The 17,349-nt window shown below is 48.0% G+C and overlaps 1 long non-coding RNA gene across 4 annotated transcripts in view; it reads right to left on the minus strand.

Moving 5' to 3' along the window:
* LOC148379604 (uncharacterized) overlaps nt 1-16,984 on the minus strand; it is a 40,077-nt gene extending 23,093 nt beyond the window's left edge. For all 4 annotated transcript variants that reach the window (XR_015854853.1, XR_015854852.1, XR_015854855.1 and 1 more), the window contains exons 1-2: nt 16,727-16,984; nt 13,146-13,253 (exon numbers count right to left, since the gene is read on the minus strand). This is a non-coding gene — a long non-coding RNA (uncharacterized LOC148379604). The remainder of the gene's footprint in view (nt 1-13,145; nt 13,254-16,726) is intronic.
* Between the last annotated feature and the right edge of the window lie 365 nt (nt 16,985-17,349).

Here is a 17,349-nt window from a genome sequence, read left to right on the forward strand (position 1 = left end):
GAAGAGACCCCGGCCCAGATGGTGAGCATGGCTGCCAGATCAATTACGTACCAACAGCCCGCGTACCACGCAGCAGCGTTTTGCTCGGAGCACCGATAAAACGGAGCGGCGTTTTCGACCACATGTTGTCACAGCACGCTGCGACATCGACGACTCGCCAACTTCATGCTACACGGTGCGCTAAGTGGCACTTTGCCAAGCTACTTTTGATGGATTCCCAACATACGTACTACGTACGTAATGGAATGAAGCAAAAATGAAGCGGCGAAAGATGGCTGGCTCGTCAAGACATTGCCGAAAGCAAAAGCAAAAGCAAAAGCAAAAGCAAAAGCAAAAGCAAAAGCAAGCATCCCAGGTGCCCCACAAAAGATTTTCCATCATAAGACAATATGGCCCGATCGCACTGGCGTGGTGGCATGTAAGCGAGCCATCTACCATTTCTTTGACTTGAACTGAATTAGTATTGGCTATGTGCACCTTTTCAGGAGTGCTGAAGCTGAGGAGATGCAACTTGGTAGGCTGATTGCACACTTTGACATATTTATGCTCATTCTTTCTGGTAGAGCATTTCCACTTGTCTTGATATATGCTGCTTCACATACGCAGACAATCTTCTGACATCCTCGCACGCTTTTTAGATACTAGCTTTCAAACAAGCAAGAGAGGTTTTTGTTTGATCCTCACGTTCATGTGTGAACCTTGACTCAAACTTTGATTTATTCATTCAAATCAACAATGCTCCCGGAAGAGTCAAAAGGTGATTTTATTTTGATCTTCTATGCTCTTAGAATGTTGCCGCAGCAAAATGGATTCTCAAGCGGCCAGGCAGCCAGCCACAGACCGAGCGAGCGAGCGAGCGAGCGACCGACCGACCGTTGGTTATATGGAAGAGCAGAGATAAAGGCTTTGACTAGTCTTGCATCATCTGTGAATAATTTGTTCAAACAAAGCAACATTTGCAATGAAAGTAAAGAATGCAATCACTTGACAAACTGATTTCTTCCCTTCTCGTTTCACTTGAGCCGAGCAGACAGAAATGTGATGCTTGCCAGCCAGCCAGCCAGGCAGCCAGCCAGCCAGGCAGCCAGCCAGCCAGCCAGGCAGCCAGGCAGCCAGCCAGCCAGCCAGCCAGCCAGCCAGGCAGCCAGGCAGCCAGGCAGCCAGGCAGCCAGCCAGCCAGGCAGCCAGGCAGCCAGGCAGCCAGCCAGCCAGGCAGCCAGCCAGCCAGGCAGCCAGGCAGCCAGCCAGCCAGCCAGCCAGCCAGCCAGCCAGCCAGCCAGCCAGCCAGCCAGCCAGCCAGCCAGCCAGCCAGCCAGCCCGTGCTGCAATTCACCAGCTAGCAGCCTCTGTGGCTGTCTGTCTGAGCCAGGACCCGGGCCCGTTCATGCTTGGCTGAGGGCCAAGAGGCTACCTACGAGGCGACGAGCTCCACGGCTGGGTCGCTCACAAGACTCCGTGTCTCCGTCTCATTGCCCAGAGGCGGGCTCAGGCTCGGGCTCGGGCTCGGGCTCGGGCTGAGGACTCGTTGCAGTATACACTCAAGTATGTTGATACTAAATATGCATGACAAAATGAAGCTTTTGCAATGTTTTTGCATCCGCTGTCACTCCCTCCCCAGAGACAGAGCGACTAAAGAAAACGACAAAAATACGTAGCAACACAGAGCTCATTTGAATCACGACCACGATCCAATGTCGTTCAAATCACACCCCCACACCGATGAAATTGATCACGGTCACTTGCCATTATAACATTTGAACAGCAACAACAAAAGCAGCAGTCAGCAGAACAAATACCAAGCATTGTAATTGAACGGACAATGGCGAAATGAAGGCATTTGGGAGGCAAAAGCACTACGGACGGACGGACGGACGGACGGACATTGGCTGGCGCTGTTCATTTCTCGCTATCCGGAGGCAGTAAAAGCAATCGAGTTAACACATGCAGCATATTAAATGTCTGCTGGAGGCGTGCAAACAGTTATTCTTTCACTACTGATTAAAGATGCAATAATCAAAATGATTAGAGAGCTCTGGATTAGCTCCTGGCGGTGGGTCGGGAGCCGCATTCGACGCCATCCAGCGATGGCCGCCAAGGCGTCCCGGCGACTTATTTGGCCAGCGGATGACCGACCACCACGTCACCGTCGAGTGTGCGACCAGCAAGACTGTCAATTTGGTGCCGAAGGAGGAGGGATGCCGTTTGTGTACGAATACGATGCGCGCGGCTGCAAAATCGAATGAAAGACAAAGGGCACTTCCACAGCTCCTTGGTTTGAAAAAGTGCCTTCTTTTCCAAACTATGCACAGAAAACAAACAATTACATTCATGACTGCCTTTATTTTGCGCCATGATTGAGCAGTGCGCGCGGGCGGGCGGGCGGGCAAGCAGATTAATTAGCTAGCGTCTGGAAAGCTACGTCAATTCTCCCAGCATTGTCACATTGATGGATAGATAGCTGATTAAAGCCATTGATGAGTACAGCGGATCAAAACGGTCCAAAACAGGCAAAAGTGACAAAGAAAAGCTACAAAGGACGACAAGACAAGACAAGAAAAGGCAAGAAAAGAAAAGAAAAGAAAGAAAAAGAAAAGCAAATAATTGGCTTGAAGGCTGAAAGTGCATTCCAGCCATGGCTGGGCTGGGCTGGGCTCGTGTGTCGTTTGATGAGCTGAGCTTTCTCATTAGGCAGTCTCTGGAAATATCAGAGAATTAATTCAAATGAGAGGATAGGAAAAAGTGGGCTGCCAACCACGGGGCAAGCGGCATAATCATTGTTGTGATCAGAGCGCTATTGTCTCGCTGGCTGGCTGGCTGGCTGGCTGGCTGTGACTCTCCCGCTCTCCCTGCCTCCCTGCCTCCCTCCCTCCCTCCCATGTTTATCAGGATTCCGCCGGCCGGCTGGCCGACCAGCGCCCGCCCAGAGCTTGTTTGATAGAGCGTTTGCTTCCTTCCCAGTGCTGCCAGGAGCTTCAAAGTCTTCATTTACTCGCCAGAGTGCGGACACACGCACTGATCGCTCAAACAGCTCTCACTAGGCTCCGTTTTATCAGCTAGTTTCCAGATTTAGATGAGAAAGATTCTCAGCAAGTTCATATCTTTCCTTTTTCTCATACATGCAGAGCAGAGCAGAGCAGAGCAGAGCAGAGCAGAGCAGAGCAGAGCAGAGCAGAGCAGAGCAGAGCAGAGCAGAGCAGGCTTGTCGGTGTTCCACAGAGAAAAATATCCTCAAATTCATCTTCCCCATTGTCATCGCACATACTTGAGATGACAGCTTCATCCTTATTGGATTAGATTGCCTTTAGGAGTACGGAGCAGCGAGCGAGGAAGACACAACGCGCAAGGCCGGTGTTTGTGCCGGATAAAGCGAGGCCATCTTATCTCAATAGAACATGGGGACCTGCGCAAGAGTTGACATCATGTCCTCGTTGTCTGGGTGGGGGGGTGGGGGGGGGGGCACACGACATCCCTTGCTTGTCCTCCACGTCCCACTGGGAATATGGGCCGGGGCGAGCTGGACTGTAAAGCAAGGAGTCCGAGATAGCGCGTGATGAATGAGGTGTTATAGATTGCGCAGCCGCTGTTATCTTTGGGGGCACTTGCTCACACATATGTATTCTTATCACGCAATCGCAAATACTAGTATGTGCAGTCGTCCCCTTTGAAGGCAGGTCCGAACACGGCCAAAAAACAATTGGTACTCACGCTGGTGTTGATTGTTGCAGAGTGGCTGACGGCTATATTGACGGCCATGGCAAAGGCTTGTCAAAGGTTTGCATGCCATGCCATATGGATGGACGGATCAATTGGCACATTCTCCCTTATATAGCGAGCGCTTCATGTCTCAAAAGGGCGGCTCTTAGTCAAATGGAAGCCATCACTATGGACTCCACCCACCCACCCATCCATCCATCCATCCAGCCATCATCTGCAATTGGGAGGATTTCACTCATCCAAAACACAGCTAGCCATTTGAACGAGTGCCGTGCCGTGCCGCGCCGTGCCGCGCAATAAATACATGCAAGCATGCACTCGTGCCGACGAGATCAATCTCCTCACTTGCAAACAAAGTGTCGGTTCTGCTGGAGCAATCCCTTCCTAGAGTTGAATGATATGGATTGCGGCCTTCCAAAAGTCCTCCCTGAATACTTGACTCACTTTGTCCCAAAGCAATTATCTTACCATTAAATGATAACATTCAGCAAAAGGAGTACAATGACATTGAGCAACTAACTCGGTGTCAGCGGGACACGGCGTTTAGCAAACGACGTGCAAAATCAGATGGCCATTTTGCCGACGCAAAGTCTCTCCAAAGCCAGCAAAGTCGGCGGCCGGCCGACCGGCCGGCCGGCTGGCTGGCTCGAGCCGAGCAAGTAGAATTGCTCACGCTGGGGCAGATCGGGAGGGAGGGAGGGAGCAGCTGTGGGGAATTGTTTTGCCAGGCTCATCCTGGCCCTTTACAGATAAGCTGGAGTAAATCTCCCTTGATGTCCTCAGAGAGGAGGAGAGAAGATGGAGACAGACGAGAGCAAACATCAGGCAGACCTCGGCCAAATGATTCAAGCTTCAAATGACTTTGGAATCAACAAAAGGGAACCACAGCATTGCTATTCTGCTATTGCTTACAATGTCACAGCACCTCTGATGACATTGGGGGAGGCAAAGAATGTGGCCAAATGTGGAACTCTTTACCTGACCCAATAAATACAAACAAGCATGCACTAGACTAGAGGAAGAAACAGGCCCACGTTGTTCAGAAATCAAAACGGACCTTCTCATCGAAAGCACTCTGCTAAAGGCTTGAGAGGAAACCAGAAACAGCCCAACTCAAAGCACCCGCCGTCCGTACTACCTTCATTGGCAGCCAAATACAATCATCAATCCATTGGCCTAATATTCGCATTGATGTAGCGCATGCGTAGTATAGCCTTCTATTCTTTTCGGCAATTTCATGAAGACTTCCACCAGCTGTGCAAAGTTCATACGCAATGCAAAGTGATGACTGGATGGATGGATAGATAGATACTTAATCCCATTGGGGAAATTCAGTCCATCTATTCATAGAATCATAGATCAATTGTTGGGGTGTAGTGCTGGAAAGCCAGACGAGGCTTGGACATTTCTTGTCTCTCCCCACCAGCGCATGTCACTCGGGTCAACGTTTCAGACTTGTAAGCACTTGTGGGATTATCGGGTCAAATGCACAATGTCACTCACTCACTCACTCACTCACTCACTCACTCACTCACTGCCTCACTCACTCACTCACTGCCTCAGTCACTCACTCACTGCCTCAGTCACTCACTCACTGCCTCAGTCACTCACTCACTGCCTCACTCACTGCCTCACTGCCTCACTCACTGCCTCACTCACTCACTGCCTCACTCACTCACTGCCTCACTCACTCACTGCCTCACTCACTCACTGCCTCACTCACTCACTCACTCACTCACTCACTCACTCACTCACTCACTCACTCACTCACTCACTCACTCACTCACTCACTCACTCACTCACTCACTCACTCACTCACTCACTCACTCACTCACTCACTCACTCACTCACTCACTCGTCTCATTTTTTTACGCTTGGGAAATTGAGATTGTATCGCATGTCTTGATTTCAAGTCAAGCAGCTGGTCTGGTCCAAGATGGCAAATATACTAATAAATGAGCCCAAGATGGAGTGAATTGTGAAGGCACACTGAAAAGATGAGAAGGTGGAAAACACCACATGAGGTGCAAGTGAATCTAATTACAATAAATAAATGAAGCATGATTAGATTAAGTCTAATTCCTAATGCTTACTCTGCTAGCAAATTAGCATACATTAACTTGCCAAGCAACGCTTCAGCTATTTTTCCAAGTCCGCTCTCATCATACAATCTCAAACGGAATGAGTATTTTTTTTTCTTTTTTTTTTTCCTCCCAGCCAGCCAGCCAGCCAGCCAGCCAGCAGAGGAAAAACAAGGATTCACATTGACGTTTGCAGCAGGCAGCCAGCAGCCAGCAACTTGCCCACGCTGTACAGCGCAATACATTCACTTTGCAAATAGGTGTGTAGTGAGGCTGGGGGGGGGGAGCACCCTACGTAGTGAGCCTGGGGGGCACAAAAGCCAGCGGATGCCAAACATCCAGGCAAAGATATGCTTCTATTGGAAAGGGTCACGTCGTCAGCAGGCGCTCCCAAAGACCATCCTGACCCCGTCAACGTCTGCGACTCGTGCTAGAGGGTTCTGCGGCCATTTTTGTTGGAATGGTGGAACGATTCCATATGTGTACGGCCGACCCGATTTTTCCCATTCTTTTCTTAAAGCCCGAAAGGTGGCATTCCAAAGACGTCCCTTTTGCGATCTGCTTTTCCCCCTCCAAAAATCAAACAAGTGGATGAAGGGAACAGACTCCAAACATTTGATTTTCTAGCACGCTCCGCTTCCATCATATAGTACTTCCTTGCAAGATACTAAATGGCTTCGCCTTTGTGGAAGGTCTCCTCTAATTAAATTGCCCTCTTGCGCTTTACAAGAGAACGTAAAGAATGGGCAAAAGAAAAGCTTGAGCGTTTGAAGACAGCGTTTTATGAGCCTGGTTAAAAAGCGGCCAATCAGTTAACCTGATTGCAGCGAGTGGCCTTTTGCAACATCTTAAGTTGAGCGTGCGTGCGTGCGTGCGTATGGGTGGGTGGGTGGATGGATGGATGACAGATGGATGGATGGATGGATGGATGGATGGATGACGGATGGATGGATGGATGGATGACGGATGGATGGATGGATGGATGGATGGATGACGGATGGATGAATGGATGACGGATGGATGAATGGATGACAGATGGATGGATGGATGGATGGATGGATGGATGGATGGATGGATGGATAATTGAAATTCTGTTGCAATTGGCACCATAATCAGCCATCGCTTGGCCTCACACCAGAGGCGCTTTGAAAGGTGCCATTTGATGAACCTTTGATTGCTTCATCAATGAACGCTCCATCCGTATTGACGATTGCAGCTCTTTATTTAGTCCTCAGCCTTCTCCTTTGCCGCTCCTAATTAAGCAATCAGCCAGACCGACCAGGGATCCATTCACTATGGCGGCGGCGTCACGTCAACGTTGTCCGTGCTCGCCGCTATGGGGTCTTTTTGTTTATTTTGGCGCGCTTCCTTTTTACTCTGAATTGGTCTCGAGATATTGTTTTGGTTGAACGGATCAGGCAGTTGAAATGGCGCGGTGAGCCACGCAAGTCTTGGTCTCGACGTGGCTCGTTCAAATGGTCCGTGAAAGCGTTACGGCCGAGCAAGACAAAGAAGCTGCAGCGGAATGACCCAAGCAGCTTGAATCCAAGAGTAGGTGACCTGTTCCATTTCTTCCTTGGCTTGCCTCATTTACGTACGTACGTGGGCAAGTCAGCCCAGCGCACTTCTTCTGTATTGAACTTGCATGCGGAAGAGAAGGATGCACATAAAGTGAGTCCCAAAATAAATTCAAGGGTGTCTCTGACTTCAAAAAGTTTTCAAGAGGCTGCTATACTACTTGTGTGAAATCACTCTTGGTATCAGAAAAGAGAGCTGGAGGTGTTAATTTCATGGGTTAGGTCTTAAATTGAGCTCTGCAATTCTTCTTTTTTTTTTTCCCCCTTCTCCCCACAGAGTAGATTAGAGAGAGGAAGGCCTCCCTCGGTGTCCTCGGGTAAGGCCGGACCCCTTGGACTCCGTCCTCTGCTTGACCCGGGTCACCCACCCCCGTGGCTGTGCGCAAGTCAGCAGCGACACCAAGATTGATGGCAACGGGAGCGCTTTCTTACACGTCCCCGTTGGCCTTCAATGACGACATGTCAAACGGACGTGGCGTATTTGGGGATGCCGTACGAGCGGGATCTCTCGGCGAGTCGGAGATTAGGAGCATTATCTTTATCCTGAGGTGCAAATATGCGAGCCGGTCTTTAAGCGTGCGTGTGCGTGTGCGTGTGCGTGTGCGCGTGTGTGTGTGTGTTGTTGGCTGCCGTCAGAAGAATCACAGCAAAGGACTTCTCTTTAATGCAGACATCTGATATTGTCCAGCGACTGGAGGCTCCATTTTTTTCACACTATCCAGACGGAGGTTTGCTTTGCGCTTCCTTCCAATCACCAAAGGTATCCCAAGAGGCCATCAGCGGCCTTATTTTTGTACATTTCCTGATACAAGGCAGAAAAAGAGCTGATTCCTTGGCTAAAATTTCAAGCATGTTCGTACACTTTGCTTTTCAAACTCAAGATTGGTCTTTCCCAAACGTGTCAAAATGTTCTCTTGACGATATACTAATTCCTAATTCTATTTTCTCATTCAAAGCTCATTTCAGAGAGGTAGTGAGCAGCGTCGGGGCTACATTGATTGGAATTGAGTCAGAAAGCAGCCAGCCATCGAGCCATCGAGCCATCGAGCCATCGAGCCATCGAGCCATCGAGCCATCGAGCCATCGAGCCATCGAGCCATCGAGCCATCGAGCCATCGAGCCATCGAGCCATCGAGCCATCCAGCCAGCCAGCCAGCCAGCCAGCCAGCCAGCCAGCCAGCCAGCCAGCCAGCCAGCCAGCCAGCCAGCCAGCCAGCCAGCCAGCCAGCCAGCCAGCCAGCCAGCCAGCCAGCCAGCCAGCCAGCCAGCCAGCCAGCCAGCCAGCCAGCCAGCCAGCCAGCCAGCCAGCCAGCCAGCCAGCCAGCCAGCCAGCCAGCCAAGTGGCCTTTGAAAGAATAATGGCATGGTTTGTTTTGTGTCCATTAAGAAGCAATGCTATTTTATTAATTCCTCAACTGGGTTTCCTGCATCTTCCTAATTAATTCCATTTTGGTTTTCAGACTCAGGAAGCTTGTGCAGATTAATGACGCGGAACCAAAATGTTGTCAAGATGCTGATGTGTTTCATCTACATGGGGTGAAATTTCGATCATTAGATACAAAAGCCTGCCTGATGACTCCAACTTTTTCCTTTAATTGGACGCCGCTTCCAGTGTTCTTTATTTCCTCCGTGTAACCCATTAAGCTACAAAGTCATCAAATAAATGCGGCGCTCCGACATGAATTGAACCACCTATGGACTTTTGAAGACGCGTTCTCTTTATGCGGTCGGCGTAACTGGGCATGAAAAAAACAAAGCGTACAATTACAATTTGCCTACGTCCAAAATCCTTTTGAAAGAAATGTACGTATATGCATAGAATGATTGTTTGTTAAGGCGGTAGACGTGCCAAGCTGTTTCTCATGACCGATGAAATGAATATAATCTGGGAACATGACTGGGTCAAAGAATGATCATGCTTTAGCTTTTGACTTGCAAGCTTGTCATATTCATACTGAAAAGCTTAAGCCTGTGTGGCAAGCTTAAGCGTGGATGTAATTACGCCCGGCTTTATTGGAAGCCCTTTTGTCTGTGTTATTCTGTGTACACGTTTCAATCTTCGATTCCACTTTCAGCAGATTCCTCCCTCCTGCCTGGGTGCAAGTGCTGAGGCCCCCCCCCCCCCCCCCTTGCCACCCGGAGTTGCATTTTAACACCATTGTTGTTCAATCCGTCTAAACAACGAGTAAGCCGATTTGCATACAATGTAATTCCAAATGACAATTTGGACTATTCATCCCCTCTTCACAGGCTGTGACGGGGAATTTGCAAACATTTCTGGATGACATGATCAGTTTGGTTTTGATTTAGTTTTTTTTGTTTGGACCCCAAAAATGATTTGATCATTGACCTGTGCTGCTGTGAGTGAAATCACATCAGAGGGATTGAAGGAAGCTATTAAAAGCAAATCCACTCATGTTTGCCAAAGGATGAGCTCAAAGTTGAATTGAAGTTTGGGGCTTAGCACTTTCATTTAGTTAGCGATGGGATTTTCGGATTCACCTAAATTCATATCAACGCGGAGGAGATTGGAATAGTCCACCAGAGTTGAGGATTTTGAGGGAAATGCGTGGCGCATCACGCAAGAGGGCCGGCCGGGCCCGATTGTCATGGAATGTGCTCGATAGACGTCGTACGTACGACGTAGTTGCCATACGCTAGGCATGGATTCAACAATGCTGCCTGCCACTAAGGAATTGCTTCAAGAAATGTATAGCGTAGCATTTTTCGTCGAATCTTGCCGCCGCGTTAGCTTGAAACGCAATTAACAGGATGTTGATAAGCGTGGCCATTTATCCTGATTTGTATCCCGGTGTCAAGCGTGACTGATGACGGAAATCACGGGCAAATTGTTTTTGAATTTGGGCCACTTTTCTGCTGCAGCGCTCGCTCCATGAAGGGCACGGGGAGTTGCCATGTAATTCAGCGCAGTGATGTCAGACTTGTAATGTAATTACATAGCCATCTGTCTCTCATCGTATGACAAGCGCAAAATGTCCAATTATGCTTTCGTTTAAATTGTAATTAGTTCGGCCCAATTTGCCTCCCTCCCTCCCTCCCTCCAGCGTGCGCCTAATGAAAGAGCGATGCACATTTCTTTGCTAAAAACCTGGCAAATGTTGCACAGCTACTTGCTATAGGTGTCGCCTCTCTGCATTTTGCCAAGCAGCAGCAGCAGCAGCAGCAGCAGCAGCAGCAGCAGCAGCAGCAGCAGCCTCCACTTTGTTTCAGGTATTCCATTGAGAGGATTCCATTCGGTCTAAAACAACTGGCAGAGTTGGATGATTCTTTTTTCTTTTATGATTACGACTACGGAGAGCAGTGAAAGAATTTGATTGCAGGTCTCATTCGTGATCAATGATGTGCGATTGCATCTTCTCGATTTGCGCGAGTATAAGCACGTATACGTTTGAAGACACTTGGCATTCTTGCCTAGCTTCGCTTCGCTTCGCTTCTCATTCCGGTGGGCTGAAAGCAAGCAGCGGTGCCGTTTGTTTGCGTGGCCAGCCTTCTGCACAGCAAACAAGCAGGATGCGTCTACATCGAAACACTTGCGACAAGTCCCGTTTGAACGTGGACTTGGTGGATGTGAAGCTAGGTCGAGCTCCTCATTCATCTCATTTCCAAAGGGGAGCGTTTGTGCAAAGCCTTTTGGTGCACCAAAATGCGTGAGGAGGAGGAGGAGGAGGACGCTGCTGATGATGATGATTTATCAAGTCTGCGGGCAGCAGCTGCAGTTGCACCTTGCCACAAGTTAAGGCACGCCACTCTGCCGTAGTTATTCATTATGTGCTTGAGTGGCATGGGAGGGAGGATGGGCTGATTGAAAGGGATCAAAGCCCAACCAGCATCAATAACAATCATTCTGCTGGAACTGAATCAACATCCCAAACACAACTGTTTGGGCAGTAACAGGCAAGGCAAGCAAAGCCAATTCAAATGTCTCATCATGCCGGGCCATTTCCTTGTGGCAAGGTGGAACCATTTTGCGCATCATTAGACTAGGAAAGGAAAAAGCAAGGCCCGCCCTTAAGAAGCACCACAACTGACATCCACTAGGCTAGGGTATTTCACTTGCATCCGTCCGCTTACAGAGCTTGGGAAACTATTATTTGGAGAAAACCAATCAAATGGCAACTGCAGATCTCACCATAGCATCGACAAGCTTTTTCTTTGCCGACCGTCAGGATAAAACCATGAGCCGAGATAGGTGCTCGACTTGGATGGTCGAGGGAGGCTGCTGCGTTCGTTGTCGTGTCCAATGTGAATATGAAGAGCCCCACTTGCGAGAAATGAGCCCGAAGCCTATTACGGAGTTAAAGTCGGTGTCAGTTAGACTTGACTTTCCGTCTGACATGAATTACAGGTGACAGGCCTAAGAATAAAAGGCCACACTGTTGGAATGACGACTCTGGCTGGCGGAAATTCTTCATGCTTTCGCATTGCCACGCTGTGACAGAAGCCATTACGCAGACTCGGAGCTGGTCACAACTACAATATTGACTGCGGTGGGCGGGTTGGTCACGCGGGGCGGGGCGGGGCGGGGTGGGGTGAGGTGGGACGGGGGCAGGCCACTCAATATGGGTCAAAATCCAAGCAGCATTAAAAATACAATTCCAATGGGCAAAATCTCATCAGAATGGGAATCCTGGATTCATTACTCTGTCACAAGCAGTTTTGCTCCTCTTTATGACAAGCAGATTTCATCCATCTCAATCTTAGTGACCATTCCAATGAAATTCTAATCACAAGCTTTCTTTCCAGGTTGCACAACAGTTGCAAAAGCCTATTTACTTATATTTTTCCCTCAACGAGTGAACGATATAATCCAAACGTACAACAATATAATACAACATTGTCAAAAAGTATCTCATGCAATCCAATGAATTGATCAACTTGATTGATCCCGAATACGTGTGAGCAAATCAATCAGCAGCCAATTCAAATGAAGCCAAGAGCACGCCAGCCAGCCAGCCAGCCAGCCAGCCAGCCAGCAAGAGCAGAGCCGAGCGGATATGAATTGTCCTTTTGATAACTATCGCTTTGCTCTCATGGAGAGTCTTTGACTCGCCACCAAATTGTGTCTGACTGATAAAGATTGCATTCATGATAAGCCCATAGCACCTCTTTGCCTTGCGCACATATGGCAACAATGGTTTTCCTTTTGCAATCCTTTCATGTTAAAAGTGGCAACCATTGAATGCATTAAAGTGGATCAACTCCTTTTTGTTGGCCACGTTACTTGATATATTACTACGGGCTTTGACTTGACCTATTGGTTCCCCTGAGACCTCAGCAAACCCTTGAACAGATAGAGAGAGGGAGAAAGAGAGAGCGAGAGAGAGAGCGAGAGCGAGAGAGAGACAAAGAGCGAGAGCGAGAGAGAGACAAAGAGAGAGAGAGACAGAGAGAGGGGGAGAGAGAGAGAGAGACAGAGAGAGGGGGAGAGAGAGAGAGAGAGCGAGAGACAGAGAGACAGCGAGACAGAGAGAGAGAGACAGAGAGACAGAGAGACAGAGAGACAGAGAGACAGAGAGAGAGAGAGAGATCCATCCATCTTAAATTTCTTCTCCTTTGATGTCCAACAATTGTTTGCAAAAGTGCTATTTTTGCTAATAGCAAACACTCAACTTTAGCTGTACATCAAATTGGATTTTGCCTTTTTCTTCAATGGATTTTTAGGGAAAACAATGTTTAACTCGCGAAATGTCACTTCTTGCACCCAGATCCTTCCTCAATGACACTGCAAAGTCACTTCGGACGCTCAGCTTACCGTGGACGGCAGAGAAGTTCGCTCGCTCGCTCGCTCGCAGCTTACAGTGAAGCATTTCACAGGTCACTTCCGGAAGGATATTCCATATTTTCTTTTTGCGGGGAACACCTAATGAAGCAGAAAATCCATGGTTAGGTACACAGTCGAAATGTACAATCGTTTCAATTTCTTCTTGATATGAATGAAGCCATCTTACAATAATACGTAGTATTTGATTGTAGCAGTGGACTACAATCAAAATAGAAACTTCATTTTGACCAATGAGGTGTATATTCAGTAGACATACATACATACGTATGTAACAGAAATGGCCACTGAAGTAAGTACTCAAAGCGGACAAGGTTTGGATGCAAAAGGAAGACGATGAAACCACAGCGGCAGGAAATCACACCTGAAAGTACTACGAATACTGTGCACAGTCAAAAAGACATCTAATTGCTAATCTATAATCCTTTTAAAAGGCTTTTGCCTTTTTCCCCATTGATCCCATTCCAGCTGGAACAGTGGCACCGGGGGCCACATTAATCCTGTTATTGAAACCCTCAAGTGTGGCTGGCTGGCTGGCTGGCTGGCTGGCTGGAGAAACCCAAAAAGCTCTTTTACCCTTGTCAGCCACACTCCCCACCCGCTGCTTTTCCAATGATTGCCTCTAATTCATTCATCATGCAAAAACAAACCAAAGAGCACAAAGATACAACCGTCTATATCCATCTAGCTATCGATCTATCGATCTGTCTATCATTCATCCATGATCTGAGCCAGCCGCTTCATGGTCACCAGGCGCAGTAGGCGGGCGCGGCAGACCCTCGACCGCTCACCGCCCAAACGAGCATTCGATTCCAATAACCCTCACGGCAATTTGGAGCGCTCAATCGTGCTGCTTTTTGGAATGCGCTTGCCGGCCGCACCGCACCGCACTCTTAGCCCATATTCTCCCATCTCAGGCACACGTCACTGCATTGGAAAAGAAAAGAAAAGTCTTTTGGAGCCATGGACTTCATCAACAAGGTTTGACAGGGCCAATAGAAAATATCCACTCCTTCCTTCCTGCCTTCCTTCCTGCCTTCCTTCCTGCCTTCCTTCCTGCCTGCCTTCCTGCCTTCCTGCCTTCCTTCCTTCCTTCCTTCCTTCCTTCCTTCCTTCCTTCCTTCCTTCCTTCCTTCCTTCCTTCCTTCCTTCCTTCCTTCCTTCCTTCCTTCCTTCCTTCCTTCCTTCCTTCCTTCCTTCCTTCCTTCCTTTCACAAGCGAGGCTGCAAAAACAATCAGATCATGGTCAACAGAGACCAAAGTGAGTGAGTGAGGAATTACAAAGTCAATGTGAAACAAAAGGAAAGAGAAAAATGGCATGGTACCGCGTGGACACGGCAAGCAACGGGAATAACTAACCATGCAAGTGACGGGAAGCTCAAGAGACCTTTCGGGACCTCAATCAGACAATGTCCTGGAAACGTTTCACCAAGCAATCCCGCGAGGGCAGACAGGTTGGCACACACAATTTGGACTTATTATTTCATTCGTCTTTCTCGAATGCTTAATTCAAGCGTTTTGCTGAAATGGATGTTTAATGTGTTTGCTCGTCTGCTGCACTTTGGAAACAAAAAAGAAGTTCAAGGGGAAAAAAAACCAACAACTTTTTCCGTAGTCTCGACCTGCGGTCATAGAGTAAGTAAGAGTCCAGTTGCATTGGCTTGCGATTTAAAAGTGATTAATAAAAGTCATATTCCATGACAATTAAAAATAATTAAAGCTCAGGGCTTATTGCTGTTGGTTTGAATCGCTGCAGGAGTGAGTTGGCAACAAAGCTGAGAAGTAAATTGCATTAGTATGTCGAGGAGAACTGTATTAAAATGCTAATGTCGCGCTGTTAATAGTTCTTCAAAAACCAATAATCCCCTACAGTCAGTCATGTGTCAAAATGCTTAATGGAAAAATATCCCAAAGGCACGCCGGCTGGGTCTTTTCCAATTCTGATTTTGATTAAAGCTGAAATTCTGTTCCGGGACAAAGCGTGGATTAGGTTAGGCTGGGCTGGGTCGGGTCGGGTCGGGTCGGGCCGGGCCGGGCCGGGCTGGGCCGAGCAGGGCCGGTCCGGGCAGGGCCGGTCCGGTCCCGCACCGGCAAACATGCATTCATTCATGTGGCTCTGGAACGCATTGTTTTGATGCCGCAGTGCGTGTCTTTTTCGTCGCAAGTCATTAGGTTTAAAACGCTTGGCTTCTTATTTGACCAAAAAAATGTCAAAACCAATTCAGAAATAAAAGTATATGATGAAAATGGATCGTTAATAATAATCAAGCCACACTTTTTGTTATGTACGTTAAAATGGGTTGTATGACTCCTTGGGAAAAATCCTCCCTCTCTGGTATCACCTTATGCTTCTAATTATATTTGTAATTGTATTTTTAATTGGGCTGGGCAAGTTAAGGCATTACATTTGCATGAACCCACAAATGTATTAACGGGATGAATTATTTGATCAAGAATGAACACTGCTGGTATCATCTCCTTTATTGTTAAAGTCGGCTGCGGCTCTCATTTGAACTGGACAAAATAAGGGAGTGGTGGCCAGATTTAAAAAAAAAAAAACAAAAAAAAAAAAAAAAAAAAAACAATCAATATGGTTCTACCCTCTTTTGGCCATTTTACTGTGAGGAACTAATGGGCATCCATCCACAAGTGCGCTGTATCCATGTCATCCTCCCATTTTTGCAGATGCAGGAGGCAGGCCAAATACACCGTGAAATTGCAGCATGGGAATAATATCCGTACAGAGACAGGTCAAAGGTCGATGGCCTTGCCCGTTTTCAAGTCAGCCTGCGTGGTCGTCGCCAGGACGCGGTTATTTATTCGTTTTCAGGAAGCTGCTGCTGCTGGCACGCGCTTCAATTTGATGTGCAATAAATGCTGCGTCGTCCATTCATTTAGATGGAACCTCATTATGTAGCCTTATCTGTTACTCACATAAAACTGCTGCTCATTCAATGGTTATTTATTTATTATCAGCAAAATAGCACCGTATGCATAATATTCCTTCATGTGGTGGTAAAAAAAAAATGTAGAAGCAAAAACAAAGAAAAGTCTCAAAAATATGAAGCACTCCCGTCACGGGTCAGTCAGGCTTTTCTGAAAGTATCCTTTTGAATTCTCAGCACAAACACAAGCAAGCTGGCAGGCAGGCAGGCAGGCAGGCAGCAGGCAGACAATCCAGTGCAAGAAACGGGAACGTGTCCAACTTCTCAGCGCACGCACGCTCAGGGCTTTGAACTTGTCGTCCATTTAAAAAGCAACACAATACCGAAATAGCGGTTAAAGGTTGCCGAGGTTATACGTATGCACCGCGGTCCGGACAATCTGCGACTCCAAATACTGAGGTCAGAACTAAAGACCGACTTTCCCACTGCTTCTCCCTCGGCCGGCCTGAGCTCATTTGTTGTTTTGCCAGTGGTATCTCCCAAGCAGACCGCTTCTGTCTTTCAATTGTTGCCGTCCACTTTTGAGCTTGTTTTGCACCTGCCGCCACGCGCTACGTCGGGTGACTATTCAGAAGAAGCCAAGCAAGCCCAAGACATGACCTTACCTACCTCAGACAGATGAGCTTGTTTGATGGGGATCACGAGGAGACTCTTTCAAGAAGCTTTGGAATTCAGCCAGCCCTTTGCTTCGCACTTGCTTGTTTTCCATGCTCTTCACAATCAGCACTTTTGCACCTTTTCTTTGGTGGTGGTGGGGGTACTCCCAAAAAAAGCTACAAGTGTTGTTTCTACAGAACACAAGCAAGCTGCCTCAAGCTCTTTAGGATTTGAATGGGACACACCTGGGTGGGTGACACGCCCACCAGTCACAGGAAGTCGCACTTAATGATTTACATACCTGAAAACAAGAGATATCATGTTCGTCTCTTGTTTTGGTAATGATTCAGATACCTGAAAACAAGAAATATCATGTTGATCAGTTGTTTTGATAATACCAATCATGTTGATGTCAGATCATGGAATGAACGGCATCATGTTCCAGTGCGTGTGCATTTGTTCTTTTAATGGTGGGGAGTTCAGATGAATACGCACATCTGTAGCCGTGACCTGTTGACGGTCAATTTTTGGAGGCGGCCGGGGCTACGACAGCACCCTGTGGAGCGCAAAGCCGCCATCCGCTTTAATTAGTTGGCGGCCAGCTAAAGGCGGCGGCGGCGGCGGCGGCGGATTTC

The sequence above is a fragment of the Syngnathus floridae genome, chromosome 21 (assembly GCF_059516105.1).
Source record: "Syngnathus floridae isolate MCC-2025c chromosome 21, RoL_Sflo_1.0, whole genome shotgun sequence".
In the NCBI taxonomy this organism is placed as follows: Eukaryota; Metazoa; Chordata; class Actinopteri; order Syngnathiformes; family Syngnathidae; genus Syngnathus; species Syngnathus floridae.